Source organism: Rhinolophus hipposideros (assembly GCF_964194185.1).
Source record: "Rhinolophus hipposideros genome assembly, chromosome: 10".
Lineage (NCBI taxonomy): Eukaryota > Metazoa > Chordata > Mammalia > Chiroptera > Rhinolophidae > Rhinolophus > Rhinolophus hipposideros.
Window position 1 is genome coordinate 17,897,885 of NC_138056.1, and position 14,101 is coordinate 17,911,985.

General features: G+C 34.1%; 1 protein-coding gene across 11 annotated transcripts in view; it reads left to right on the forward strand.

Annotated features, from left to right (window-relative positions):
- The window catches only part of LRRC4C (leucine rich repeat containing 4C), a 1,068,826-nt gene that overhangs the window by 438,582 nt on the left and 616,143 nt on the right, over positions 1-14,101 (forward strand). The gene's annotated exons all lie outside the window — the stretch shown is intronic.

Here is a 14,101-nt window from a genome sequence, read left to right on the forward strand (position 1 = left end):
TTACATGCACACACATATAATCTGATATTTGTATATAATGTATATATACACACATACCTATATAGTATGCTATCTTACATATGTGTGGGTCATTATTGTGTGAAAAAAAGAACATTTATTTGTATCTGCATATGTTTACAGACAGTTGGAAAGAATGAGCCAGAAATTAAAGAAATCGGTTATCTACCAGGGATAGGTTCTTATGAGGATTAGAAGTCAGAGAAGAAGATGGGATTTCTTTGAGTATATCTTTTTTATATAATTTTGCTCTTAATAATGTTTTGCTTATTCAAAAATAGACAATAGTGGGGTAAAAAACAATAAAATTGACATAAATAAACAAAACAAAGTTCTTTGTAAAAAATGTAACAGAATTATTTAAAAAATGAACACTTTCAGTGGAATTATAATCTAAGTATAAAAATAAATTCACCTCATTTAGTAAATTTGTTGTTGGTAATGGAGTAGCTATTCTAAAATACTTTTTATTTATATTAGGATTAGTAAATGTTAGTGTTATTTTGGGGAAAGAGAAATACAAATATAAAATGGGATAAGGTAGAAAAGAAATCTCAGAATTAACGTGAACTCATGATTTGAAACATCTCCATCATTTATCCATTCATTTTTCCTTTAACTTGGTCAAAATATACATCTTGAAAATCCATGATACCCAGTAGCAATTAGCAATTAGCACAATTATTGCCAAGATCTTGGTTCCTAAACAAAGCTTCCCACTAAAGGGAAGCATCAGTCTTCAGAGAAATGTTTCATTCTTTGACTGATTTGGGAAAGTACAGTTGATGCCAGAACATTTTGCTCCACAAAGGTAGAGGATGCTGCTCAAAACTGGTGGACACCTTTCAAAACAACACAGAAACCAAACGTAGGGCGTTTTAACTGGCCACATTTAGGATACTTTATACATCAAAACAAATAATGGAAACATAATTTAATTGAGCCACATTTCGTCTCTAGTAATTGGAATAGATCTGAATTAGAATAATGTGAACTGTTTTAAAAAATAGATCCAAAGTTTCATGGCTCACCAAGACAGAAGTTTATCTGTCTTTCCAGAACTAATCCATCATAGGTATTTATGCTGAAAACTTCTAGGGATGTGGTTTCCTGTGCTTTTAGCTGGTGTCGTGAAGAGATGGCATGAAGGGTCACAGCACAAAGGTTCCCATGAGACAGGTGTCATCCACCTTGCATTCCATTGGAATAAACTTAGTGGTGTGACCATTCCTAGTTCAAGGGCACCCGATAAATGTAACTGTGCAGCCAAAGAAAAAGAGAACCAATCTGGGGATACATCTAGTAGTCTCTGAAATAAGATCCATCACTCCAATCCAGGCATCTGTAAGTAACAGTACATGGAATGCATTCTTATAAAAGTAAAAGAGAAAAAGTTGTTTTGGCTCTTTAAATAGTTCTGTCCATATTCTGTAATGAGAACTCTATATTTTCCATGCTACTTGTCTGTGATTGAATACAATATACCAAAAAGAACACAGGATAGGAAAAAAAATCTCTTCTCATCCATCTTCAGGAAATTCTTAAAAAGAATTTAATCTCATTTTAATACATGTATTTAAAAAAACAAACTGATTCTGAAATCTCTTCTGGGCCCGCGATAGGGCTCTTGTACAGCAATGATGGATCTGTGCTTACAATAACCACTGTTTGTTTGAGAGCCCTCATTGCTGATTATTTTAAAATCCAGAGCATTGGGACCAGTAGTTGGACAAATATTTGGGGGGTGGTGAGGAAACGTATATAAGTGGACACTTTGGTCAATGTTGCTCAAACAGTAGTTCGCCGTAATCAGAAATGTCTGGAAGCTGTTGGTAACCACTTTGAGCACCTCTTGTAATTGCAGAAGTCAAACGTGACTAGCATTCTTCTTTTGTTATCGGTGTATATTGAGTATTACTATTTAATATTTTTCCTTAAAATGTATATACATTTTTTTGCACCCTCTGTATTTTTTTAATTTAAATGAAGCAGGGAATTATTAACACTGATGAAATCCATGCCTTAAATGGTTTATGTTAATTTTGAACCCACTAATAAACATTATCTTGACAATTTTTTCAATCTAAGGTCAAGGTTTACCTATTAAAATTTTAACTTTTCTATCACTTATAAACTAGACCTCAAAATATATCTATAGTATTTTTTTCCTTCTTCTTCCTTCTTTTGTAAAGTGTGAACTCAGACCCATTTGATATGCAATCTGAAATTAGATTCCATATATATATATGGGAAAATTATATATATATATATATATATATATATATATATATATATATATATATATATAATTTTCCCATTTTTATCAGTTTCACACAAAACTAATCTTCAGAAAAAAAATCACTAACTCTTATGTATTAAATGTTTCCAAAGAAGTTAGCTTATATTTCACAGAAACAGCTCTTTTATTGGCAGATGTATTTCATAAGCTCATGCAATATTTGATGAAATTCTTTAATTATCATAATAAAGGCAAAACTGCATAAACGATTTTGGAATCAAGCAAAACATATTATTGCTCAGCATACAACTCGACTGTGGGAGAAGAAGTGCAAAGGACGCCACAGACTTTCCTGTCAGCCAGAATCAGTCAACAAACTGCGGACATCAGTCAGTATGTTTTACGGAGACATCAGGGAGCTTTGGTGAATCTGGCCAGTGAGTAAAATGCAGGTCAGTTAAAAAGGCTAGGTTGTAATTCATGTACTTTGGCTCTTTCCCAGCAGTGATATCTGCATACTGCTGTCTTTCCATCTTTACAAGAGTTCCTCTGAAAGGTGAGCTTTATTAGGTAGTCTCTGAACATGGGATGAGGGTTTTAGTCATGTTGGATAGGACAAAAATAAAATCACTTCTCATAGAAGTGTAGAAGTACATTCTTGATTCACACAATTTCTTGCCACTTCCTGGATTTTTTCTCTCTGCAAGGGTAGATTGAGACATTTACTGTTAAATCACTGAATCCCCGCTATTATTGAGATTACGTTAGAGTTTATGATGAATTAATGAATAAATTGGGTCATTATTTCATGGCTTACTTGTATTGAACTAGGGGTTCAATGAGTTCTTTTCATTTTCCCCTTGGTTTCTGAATTCCAGGGAACACCATTTCCTTGTGCTTACCAAGGTCCATGATTGATTCTCTTGTTTTTAAAAGATAGTTTAAACAATAATATATGTGACACATAGCTTTTGTTGTGTCATTGGAATTAACTCCTGGCTGTGGGTAAAAGGTGAAAAGAATTCAGATTCAGTCTGAAATGAGGAGAGAAAGGAAATAAGATTACTCAAGATGAAAGAAGCTGGCCTAGACATTGCTGGGGCAGAGGACTTCATCTAACTATAGGTTAGCTTTTTCTTATATAGGAAAGTGTAGGTGAATTTCCTTATGGCAGATGTGACACATAGACTGAGGTCATTTGAATGACATGTGTTGGTTATACAACTAGATTGTTTCTGCACATGCTCTTACCCAGAATGCATACAGAAAACCCATGGGGTTGGTGGGGCAACTCTTAATATTCATTCCATTCTAATTGCATTATAATTAGGCTAGAGTTCAACAAACAAATGTTTTGGCAGTTTGCCTGTGTGTGAAGAACCAGTTAAAACCAGTTGGGTCTTATCTCTTTTTATGAGGGTTTCAACATCTTAGATTTATTTCTAGGGGATGAGCCTGGGAGGTTCTTGGGGAGGGAATACAGGGATGCAGTCCCTCTTCAGGTTCACTTTTATTAACCCTTTTCTGCCTCTTTAGCTTTGTTTATTTTCTTCTTTACTCAAACAATTTTGTTAGAAGACTGAGCATATTCTTTGTCATCTAAATACATCTCAAAACCTTGGCAGGGGGCAAATATTGATTGAACAAAATTTTAAATGCATTTAGTGATCTGGACACTAGATGCTCTTCCCCAATTTCTCCTTTGGTCATAAATGCATGTATTTCAGACTGTTAGAAGTTTCCCATACTAAAATTCCCTCTTACTTTTCTGAGTCCACAATTATGGTTCCTCTTCTCTCATAATTCTCTTAATATTTATGTGTTTGCTTTGCCATTATTATACCCTGAAGAATTTCTCTTTGGAATTGAGTGTATGTTTCACTTCTGTGATCTCAATGAAGTCTTTGCGTAGTGTCCTTCCCCCACATCTGCCTCGCAATGCTGAGAAGAATGCCTTATAAACTATAAGTGGATGAACATCCACTTAAATAAAATCTCTATAAACATTCCTTTGATATATCAAAATAATGTTTTTCTGTTACTATATATATATATATATACATCTTATTTTGCTATATACATATATGTCTTACATATATATGTATACATACATATATGTACAGAAGAGGAAATGCCATGATTTAGAATTCCCAGACAGCAGTTCTCTTTAAGTTTGTGTTTTAAAATACAATTTAAAAAATATGAATATTGTATATTTGTGCAGACCCAATTTTCTGTCATGTGTTATATTCTCAAGTTACCTGCACTTTGTAAAAGTTGTTAAAAATATTAATCTGGGATCCACTGAATTTGAGGCACACCCATGATAATTAGACCTATGATTCATCAGTGAAATGTGATTTTTATCCCTCATAAAGAGCTCAAGGAAATCTTGAAATGGTCTAATTCAAGGTAATGCCATGAGTGTTCTTTTTCTGCTTTAATGGCTATTTATAGTTGGTTCAATTAATTCCTGGAGTGTGCAGGGCAAAGAATCCCTTTATTCTGTCATCCTATAGAGCTGAGGGTATGGTCTGTGCTGAGCTAGAGCAAACTTTAAAGCTGATCAAACTTCTGAGCAAAATCCTATATTATGATTAGTGATGGACCCAGTCCTGTGAAGTGAATAGAGGTGAAAAAAAATCACAAAAGATTTCAAGGTTGGAGTTGGATGAAAGAATCCAGAGGATGAACTGTGTATCTAACCCTTATCTAAACCCCCTTGGTGGCTGGAATTGGGTCTGAAATCTTGTTAAGACACACCTTCTTGGTAGATTTAATGCCTTTTCTCATTTTACTCAGGTCAGATGAGGCAAAAGGGCAGTTTGCTGATTCAAAAGCACCAAGGGAAATCTAACTGAAAAGCAGACACAGCCTCCAGAATTGGAGTACAGGGTTCCGATGCCAGGACCACTTCAAAGCCTATGGGACTATTTGGACCTAATTAATAGCAGATAGCAATATATAAAAATCATTTTGTGAGCTATAAAACCAGTGAAATGTGACTATAACAGAGAAGGCAACAGAGAGTAGCCAATGGCCAGATGAATTTCACTTTTATGAAACAAAACGAAACAAAAAGAGTAAAAGATGAAAACCATTGTTTTTAATGGTTTGGGTTCAGAAAAATATTAACGCAAAGTGTGTGTTTTGCATATTTTTATTTCTAAATATATTTAAAAATAGGAGAAACACACATTGACTTTGTTAAGCACAGGAGATGATTTTCCCAGAATTTACTGTGTCTCCCCGAAAATAAGACCTAGCCAGACAATCAGTTCTAATGCGTCTTTTGAAGCAAAAATTAATATAAGACTCGGTCTTATTTTACTATAAGATCGGGTATTATATAATATAATGTAATATAATATAATGTAATATAATGTAATATAATGCAATATAATGTAATATAATGTAATATAATGTAATACTGGGTCTTATATTAATTTTTGCTCCAAAAGACTCATTAGAGATGATGGTCCGGCTAGGTCTTATTTTGAGGGAAACGGTAGAAGCTCTGGGGCTGCTGCAGGCATTTTATTCCAAGTTTATCTAAGAGGATATATGTGTGTGTGTGTGTGTGTGTGTGTGTTTGTGTGTGTGTGTGTATGAATGTTTAACACCTGCTGTTATCATACCATCTCTATGACTATCAACTAAATATAATTGTTTTGTTTGGTTTTCTTGTATTTTACATTGTCTTAATAAAATTTAGGGAGGGCTTTTTAAAAATTTTTTTATCCATTATATTACATTAAAATACATGGATTATGGATGACTTCATAACTCAGATTTGGTTAGAAATGATGACTCACATACCCGATTCTAAGGTAAAATATCCCTAGAGTTACATTTTATCGTTTAGTTAAAACCAGTGCTAGCAGTTGTGAAGTTTTCAATTCAACATTTTTTCCTTGAATAGTATTTTCCTTTCCACCAAAAACTCCACTCAGTGCGTCAAGGGATGTAAGGGTGATCAAGGCCCCAACCCTGCAACAAGAATATTAGAAAACAGTTATATAGTCAATCAACAAATATTTAAGATTCTACATTGAAAAAGATTACCATAACCTAGAGAAACAGTGGTGAACAAGATGGATGAGTTACCTACCCATGGAGCTTGCTTTGTAATAGATGGCTCACTCAGACAAGAACATAAATAATAATTATGCCAGGCAGACTATAATACATACCAGAGTTGCAAAGTATCATGTCTTATCTCAGTGCAAGTACATGGCAAAATTTAAAGGAGTATTGAGACTTGAAATGTGGGAGGAGTGTGTGGATGGTTCTAGAGAAGGTGTAGAATTTTAAGAAATAGCCATCGGCAGAAATTATAAAAGAAGTCAGTATATTTTCTTTTGGGTTTGGGTGAAAGGCTTGCATATCAGTAGGTTTAATAAGGAGTTTGCACATGATTCTCTTGTGAAATACGAAAATTCCAGGATACAGGGAATGCCTGGATCAGAGCCCAGCATGAGGAAGTTTCTGACAAAATCCCATAGTCAAATGTTTGTTAATATTTCGTAAATGTATTTCTTCTTTTCAATATTCAGGAAAATCAAATAATACGTGTCTCTGATATCTCTGTAAAATGATCCTGCTGCTCTTGTAATAGATTTGTTTGGAGTGTAGCCTTCTGACTGTTCTAATGGGATACCTAAGAAGACACAACACCACAGAGTCGTTCACAAACTGGGGAAACGAAGTCTTTCTTGAGCTTTTTTTTTTTTTCCTTCAATTGATTATAGTAATAAGATAGTGATTTCGGGGGGGGAGGTATTTATAATTTGATTATATCAATTCATAAGTTACCAATGAGTTTCGGAAATATTTACTGAAATGTTTTCCATTTTTGAATTAAAAGTCTATGAACTGAGTTTGAGGTCAAATTATGGATTTTGAATAGAAAGCATCTGACAATTTTAGCATTAGAGAAATTGGTAAGGAAAACAAATTGACTTGGCAAGCATCTAAGAATTAAATTAATAAATTGAACCAGCTCTAATTTATAAATGATTTCATGGATGTTAATGGGTCAGATAATGTGCAGATTTGTGATGCTGGAGTTAGCTTCAAAACTGCATGTACATTCCCTGAAAATTCACTGGGCACGTTTTGATGTTATCAAGTGGCAGCTGGTACTCCTGTGCTTAAATATGCAAGTCGTTACGCAGAAGATAAATATACTTCAGTGCGTGTGTGTGTGTGTGTGTGTATGTGTGTGTTACAATATCTAACTGAAATACATTTTTGTAGTCATCCTTTCAGAATCAAACCAATACCATCATATAGGAAATCACAGAGAGTATATAGTCTTTGAGCATTGTAGCATTGTTCTTTGGTCCTAAATTGATAAGCTTTTTTTTAAAAAAAAATATGTTTATTGGGGTGATAATGATTAGTAAAATTACATAGATTTCAAGTGTGCATTTCTATAATGCATCATCTATATATCACATTGTGTGCTCACTACCCTATATTGATAAGCTTTTTATGGACTCGGCTGAAAGATTGTGTAAAACCAGGGATATTATTTAATAATTTTGTTATAGCTAATTACAACTAATCTAGTTAACTTCAGAGGAATATCTCTTTAAACAATAAAAGTAATACCTCCAGAATTCTACAGAAATATCCCCTTAATTTTACTCCTACTTTGTTCCTCATTGTTGTGGCTGTTTGAGAAGAAAGCTTCCTGTAGATTGGAATTAACTGAGGTTCAAATCCTTGTCCCTCTCCTCCTTAAAACTTTTTGACCTTGGACATGTTTCTAAATTTCTCTGAGCTTTGATTTCCTTATTTCAGAAGACGAGAGTAAGATATCTAACTTTCAGAATCATTTTGAGGATTAAGTATATTGTAGTAAGAAGAGTCTGGCTTGAAATACCTGCTATTTAAGAGCTTGGTGGATGGTGGACATTTCATTCTGTATTCCCACTTCATGCCAACCTATCCCACTCCATTGGGAGGATGGTTTTCTCACTAGTGGAAACACCATTCTAAACTTTTGATCCAAGTCACTACAGCAAATTAATTGCCAAAAGACTACATGCAGCATTGTGTGTGTTTTCTTTTTCTTATTTCATTATGACATAGATTTCTATACTTTATATTAAACTCCCTGATTAGAGCTTTCTTGAAATCTGAATCCTAAGGGAAACTTTGATTTTGTCTATTCAACAGTGTCAGGATTGTTTGGTGTGTGGTCTTCCGAATATGATTATAAATATTTGAACTTCCTACTGGTCATAAATCATAAATAGCATGTACTATGTTCTAGTAGACTTTTTAATATATACTTATTATAAGCTAGATACTATGTAAACACAATATTCATTTCTCATTAAATCCTAGTTCTCATCAACTCTATGAACTAGATATTATTATTATGCTCTTTTTGCAAACAAATGACTTTAGTGACATCCAGAGAGCTTGAGTAACTTGTCGGAGGTTAAACCGATGAAAAGTGGTGATGTCAAATCCCAGAGTCTGTGACCCAGTGCTGCTTCTGTAGAATTAGTATAGGAATTCCTGAACCCAAAATACCCAAAAAGACAATGGATAGATTTTTATTTATATTAACTTGAACTACAAATAGTCATTATACCTCATGCTGCAGTTTTCCTTTTACAAAAAACATGATTCAAAACAATGTATTTTGTGTTTATTTTTCTTAAGTCATACAGTGCTCTAGATGTTATAAATTTCTGTGTATTTTCCTAAGAGATACCTGTTAATGGTATTAAAAATGCATATACACTAAGAAATAAAACAAGCAAAAAACCCACAGAGTCACATGAATTCACCCACAGAGGAAACAATTGTTCATATTTTTGTATATATACTTGCAGATAAATAGATGCGCCCATACACATATATTTATTATTTATAAAAATAGAAGCATACCACAATACTATTTTGCAACCTTTTATTCACATTAAATAGCATATCATGAGCATTGTTCCTTGATGAGAAATTTGCTTTCACAAAACCGAACTTTGTTTTTAACATCAGTGTCGTAAGTATATGGGCGTTCCGGAACATGTCTTACCCTTTTCTTAGCATTTAGATTTAATGCTTCAATGACCATCTTTGTGCACATTCTCAATTATTTCATTAACATAAATTTCTACAGGTAGAATAGCTAGCTGGGTTATGAGGCACACTAAATTTTACAGCTTTTGATAGGTATTGCCAAGTTACCTTCCAGGAAGTCAAAAAAAACTCTTTATATATAAGAGTACTTGGTAGTTTTATTAATAGTGGTTCATTGCCTTAAATAAAGATATTTAACATGTTAATCTAGTCCAAAATTCCTAAAGGAGAAAAAACATCAACGCGGACAAGCGTTTTGGTGTGGAAATTGCACTAGCCCAGCAGGACCATCTCTGTGTCCTACACATTTACATGAAAAGTCGTGGGTTTGCACACAAGAGCCTTCAAATATCTGGAAGAGCCCTTTCATTATACACATTCACCATAACCTGCCCTATAAGGTTGAGGTTTAGTTGATCAGGAGACATTTCCATATTTTAATGAAGAAATTAGCATATGAGTTTTATCACCATGAAATAGAAGTGTGCTTTCCAATTGTTTTTATGAGAATGTTGACGTTGTATATGTGTTATTTAGTTTCCTTGAGGGAACAGCATTCCCAAATAAGGGAGAACTGTTTCTCTGCAAAGAACTGCTTTCGAGTTGCTTAAAACTGGGTTAACGTTTTCCTTTTACTCATATATTAAACATAAGTGTGGAAAAAAATTATTTTCATGGCTAATCATTGGACACCCTCCGTGTGATAGATTGAATGCTGTCATTTAGATGTAAAATTTAGACACTTTAAAAACTGACTTTCTATTTATGTAAACAAATAAACAAGTATTTAGAAAACAAAACAAAAATGCCCCCTAACACCGTATTCAGGCTTGTAGAAGGAACGATGTGCCATTCACGATGTCTTCCATTTTTCCGCCCAATTCTAAGGACGCACCGTTTATATCCAGATAACCATCCATTCTTCACTCATGGTGCATGAGATCCCTCCCTGTTTCCTCCTAAGCAAAGCTGTGTGCATTCCATACCATCCAAATATATAGGGTGATTCTGAGAGCAGTGATACCCTTGGGGGACTTCAAGTTGATGGGAAGTCAGTAAGGATGTTTATAAATAAGTTCTTAACATGCCACCTAGTACATGGTTGATGACAAACATATTTGTTGGGTAAATACGTTGTTACACGACAGGTACTGTGGGCGACTAGACTCAGCCTTGTGTGACTACTCACCTTTGGAGGACTGCAGGGGCTTCAAAACCTACCTTTCAGTATTTTTTTCTCCCTTCCCCTTCAGTATCCCAGGTAATATCATGAAATTTGGAGAGTTTACTGATGTTGCTGCCTGTTTGATACTGGAGCTGTTTACAATTCCATTTAGAGTTTAAATGTAGCTCTGAAATAATTACAGAACTGAAACCTCAGAGGATACAAATAGATAAAACAGATTTTATGTATGTCCCAAATATAACACGCAGAATCTTTGGCCTCTGAGGCTAAGCATGGCTTTGAGTAAAGAGGAATAGGACTGCTACCTACCACATAGGGCATGGCCTGGTTATTGGATAATAGTGTATTTACCAGCCACCCACATCTTGCAAATCTTGCAACATAGATCTTGCATTTCTTGCTGTTGTTTTTTTTTTTTCTTTTGTCCAGCCCAGATTTACTTTCTCTGAGAAGACTTTAGCAATTAAAAAAAAAAAATGTCAGTGTCCATGTTTTAGCTAAATATATGCTGAGCAGTAATTTTAAACTTAGCAATTACATTATTCACTACTCAACAGTGCATTCAAGTGTTTGGAATGATGTCTAGTAATAAATTTATTTATGACATAAAAGTAAGCCAAAATATAAACACTGATCTATGTTTAAAAGAGATGTTTTTAATCAAAAAATTCAGAAGCGATTTAATTTACATTTACAGTGTGTGTGTTTTTTCCGGAAAATTAAAATTGCATAATATTGTATATATGTCCTATATACAGAGGGTGCCAAATAAATGTATACACATTTTAAGAAAGGAAAAACACTGTATTAAAATGGTAATATTCAATATACTCATATACTGATAACAAAAGACGAGTACAAGTCATGTGTATACATTTTTTGGTACACCCCCGCCCCCCGTATACTAAATCAGAATCAAATTTTTCCTATAAACAGAATTACAAAGTGCCTTTCAGAACTCAGCATGTACCAAAATATAGAAGTATATGTATAGTAATTACTATTTCTAACACACTCTCCACTGTTTCATCTTTAGAACCTTTCTTTCATAAAACTACTTTATGGTCCACATATAAATATCAATCTCATTATTTTTATTTTGGAGACAAACTTGTAACTGGAAATATAAGCCTTCTCCATTGACTGGTAAGAGGTCATTTGAGTTGATGAGCTGGGTTTGGATTGGAATATCAATGCATCCCTGAAATAGGAATCTTTCTATGTCAAAGTGTTTATATTGATTTTGTTTCTGATTATAAAAAAAAAAAAAAAGATAAACTGATGATGGAAATCTTTTAGGATGTCAGTCCAGTTTATATACACATTTTTCTCAATGTGATCCTAACTAGTCACCTATGGGTGACTAGTAAAATCATGTTCATTCTATAAAACACTGCATTCCCCGATAACAGTTATTTAGAAGAGAGCATACATTGATTCAAGACTAGGAAGGTGCATTTCTTTTTGCAAATTTAAAGTTGTGTCTCAGAGACTTTTATTAACCTCTGAAGTCATTGATAAAATAAAAAGCAGTAAGTGATTATCATTAGCAACATGCAAGATAACACAGAGACAGCTAATGATAAGATATAGGAATAAAAGTGACCCCCAGAAGAGACCAAGATGAAACAAACAGCGAAACTGAGATTGAGAACATATCCCCTTAGTTCCAAAGGCTTTCGGCTCATTGCTATACCTGAGAGACATGGTTTACATGTAAGGAAATACCTCTAACATAATACAGTCTGTTTCATTGAAGCAAGTTTTAGAGGATTTCTATAATACACAACCAAAAGGGTATTTTCTCACAACTGTATATTGCACAAAGTATTGCATATCTGCTAGATTCTAGGCTAAGAATTCAGAGACAACAATGGGAGATAGTAGCCTCACTGTCACCCCAACCTCATTCTATTTAGAGAAGAAGGAGGAAGATGAGGAAGAGAAGGAAGCAGAAGCCAGAGCGGGTGCTACATAATTGCACGATACTGTGTTAAGTACTAGAATACCAGTAAGTGTTAAATTTCACAAGTGAGGCCAGCGTTTGGCACATGGCGATGCACTTCACAGGAAAGATGGCGTCTGAAACATCTTAGATGAGTAGGATATCAGTAGGCAGCAAAAGGGGAGAAGGAGGTTCCAAGAAGAGAGGGAATAGCATGAAAAAAAGATAGAGAAATGGGTATATTGGGACATAAGGCTGGAAAGATGGAGCGATGTCAGAATGTAAAGGATTTGAATTCCAGCCTTATGGACTTGGGCTTTATCCCATAGGCCTAGGTAGTGTGATCACTGCGTCCCAGTTTGCCAGGGACTGTTCTAATTATACTTGCCATCCTGGCACAGTTATTAACAGCACTCCCCTTTTCATTCTCAAGAATGTCATGATTTAGGCAATATAGTATATGGTCATTATATCCTTAGGGAGCTATTAAAGGGTGTTGGTAGGAAAATAACATAAGTAAATCTTCATTGTATAACTCTCTCTCTTGGAATAGTGTAACGCAGCAAACCGAGGCCTGGTCTAGTCCAATTCAACACGTGTCCTGTTTTTGTAAATAGAGTTTTATTGAAATACAGATTTTCAGTCATTCCTGATTTTCACCTATTTTCTGTGGCTTTTTTCATGCCTCGGTAGTGGAGTTTAATGATTGTGATAGAGATCATATGATATGCAGAGCTAAAATAAAATTAAAAGCTAAAATAAGCTTTTTACAGTAAAAGTTTGCCGACCCTTGGTAAAATGAGCAAAGATGGAGGATGTAAGAACAGAAACATGTGGATTGATTGAATCATAATGTCTGTTAGTCTTTGTTAATACCTTTTTCATCTCCAAAATATTTGTATTTTGGTACCAAGTAGAAGGTTTATTATATAAAAATATTTGGATATGACATTTTGTTTTGAGATGTCCTTCATATGTGCATAGCTGTTTTATTAGGAGCCTGAGCAAAACCCCACAAAGTGCTTAAACTATCAAATCTAGAATACAAAAGTAATTTATTTTGAGATCTTTTTGTTCCAAAAGTTCTCGCTCAGTAAGAAGACTTCAACTGCCATTAAAAGTCCAAAATAAATAAACCTGAAATGTGAAAGTAATTACATAGAAGGTCACACAAAATGAGTATAAATGTTCCGGGATAAAATGGTCCTCAACAGCATAAATCAGAGGAACAGTAAATAAAAACATCACACCTACCTTTTTTCTTGAGAAGTAAGAACATGGGCCGACTTTGATTGGTCTTTATTGCTCTACCCTAAAATAACAAAACCCAATATATCTTGCCCTTAAATAACTGGCAAAGAAAAAGTATTTGTGTTTGAGTTGCCAATGGCCCCAGGAATTACTGAGATGTGTGTCCAAGATTTTAGTTATATAAGACATAAAATAATCAATAAGAAATGTGTTCTGTTGGACTGAATTTAGTAAGACTGTAAAATCAAAGAAAGAGCAGTACTTTCTTACATGTATAATAACCCTGTAGATATTATAAAGCACTGAAATAGTATTTTATTTTTAGTTCTACCAAGCCATGTGATATACTATTTACAGAATAAGA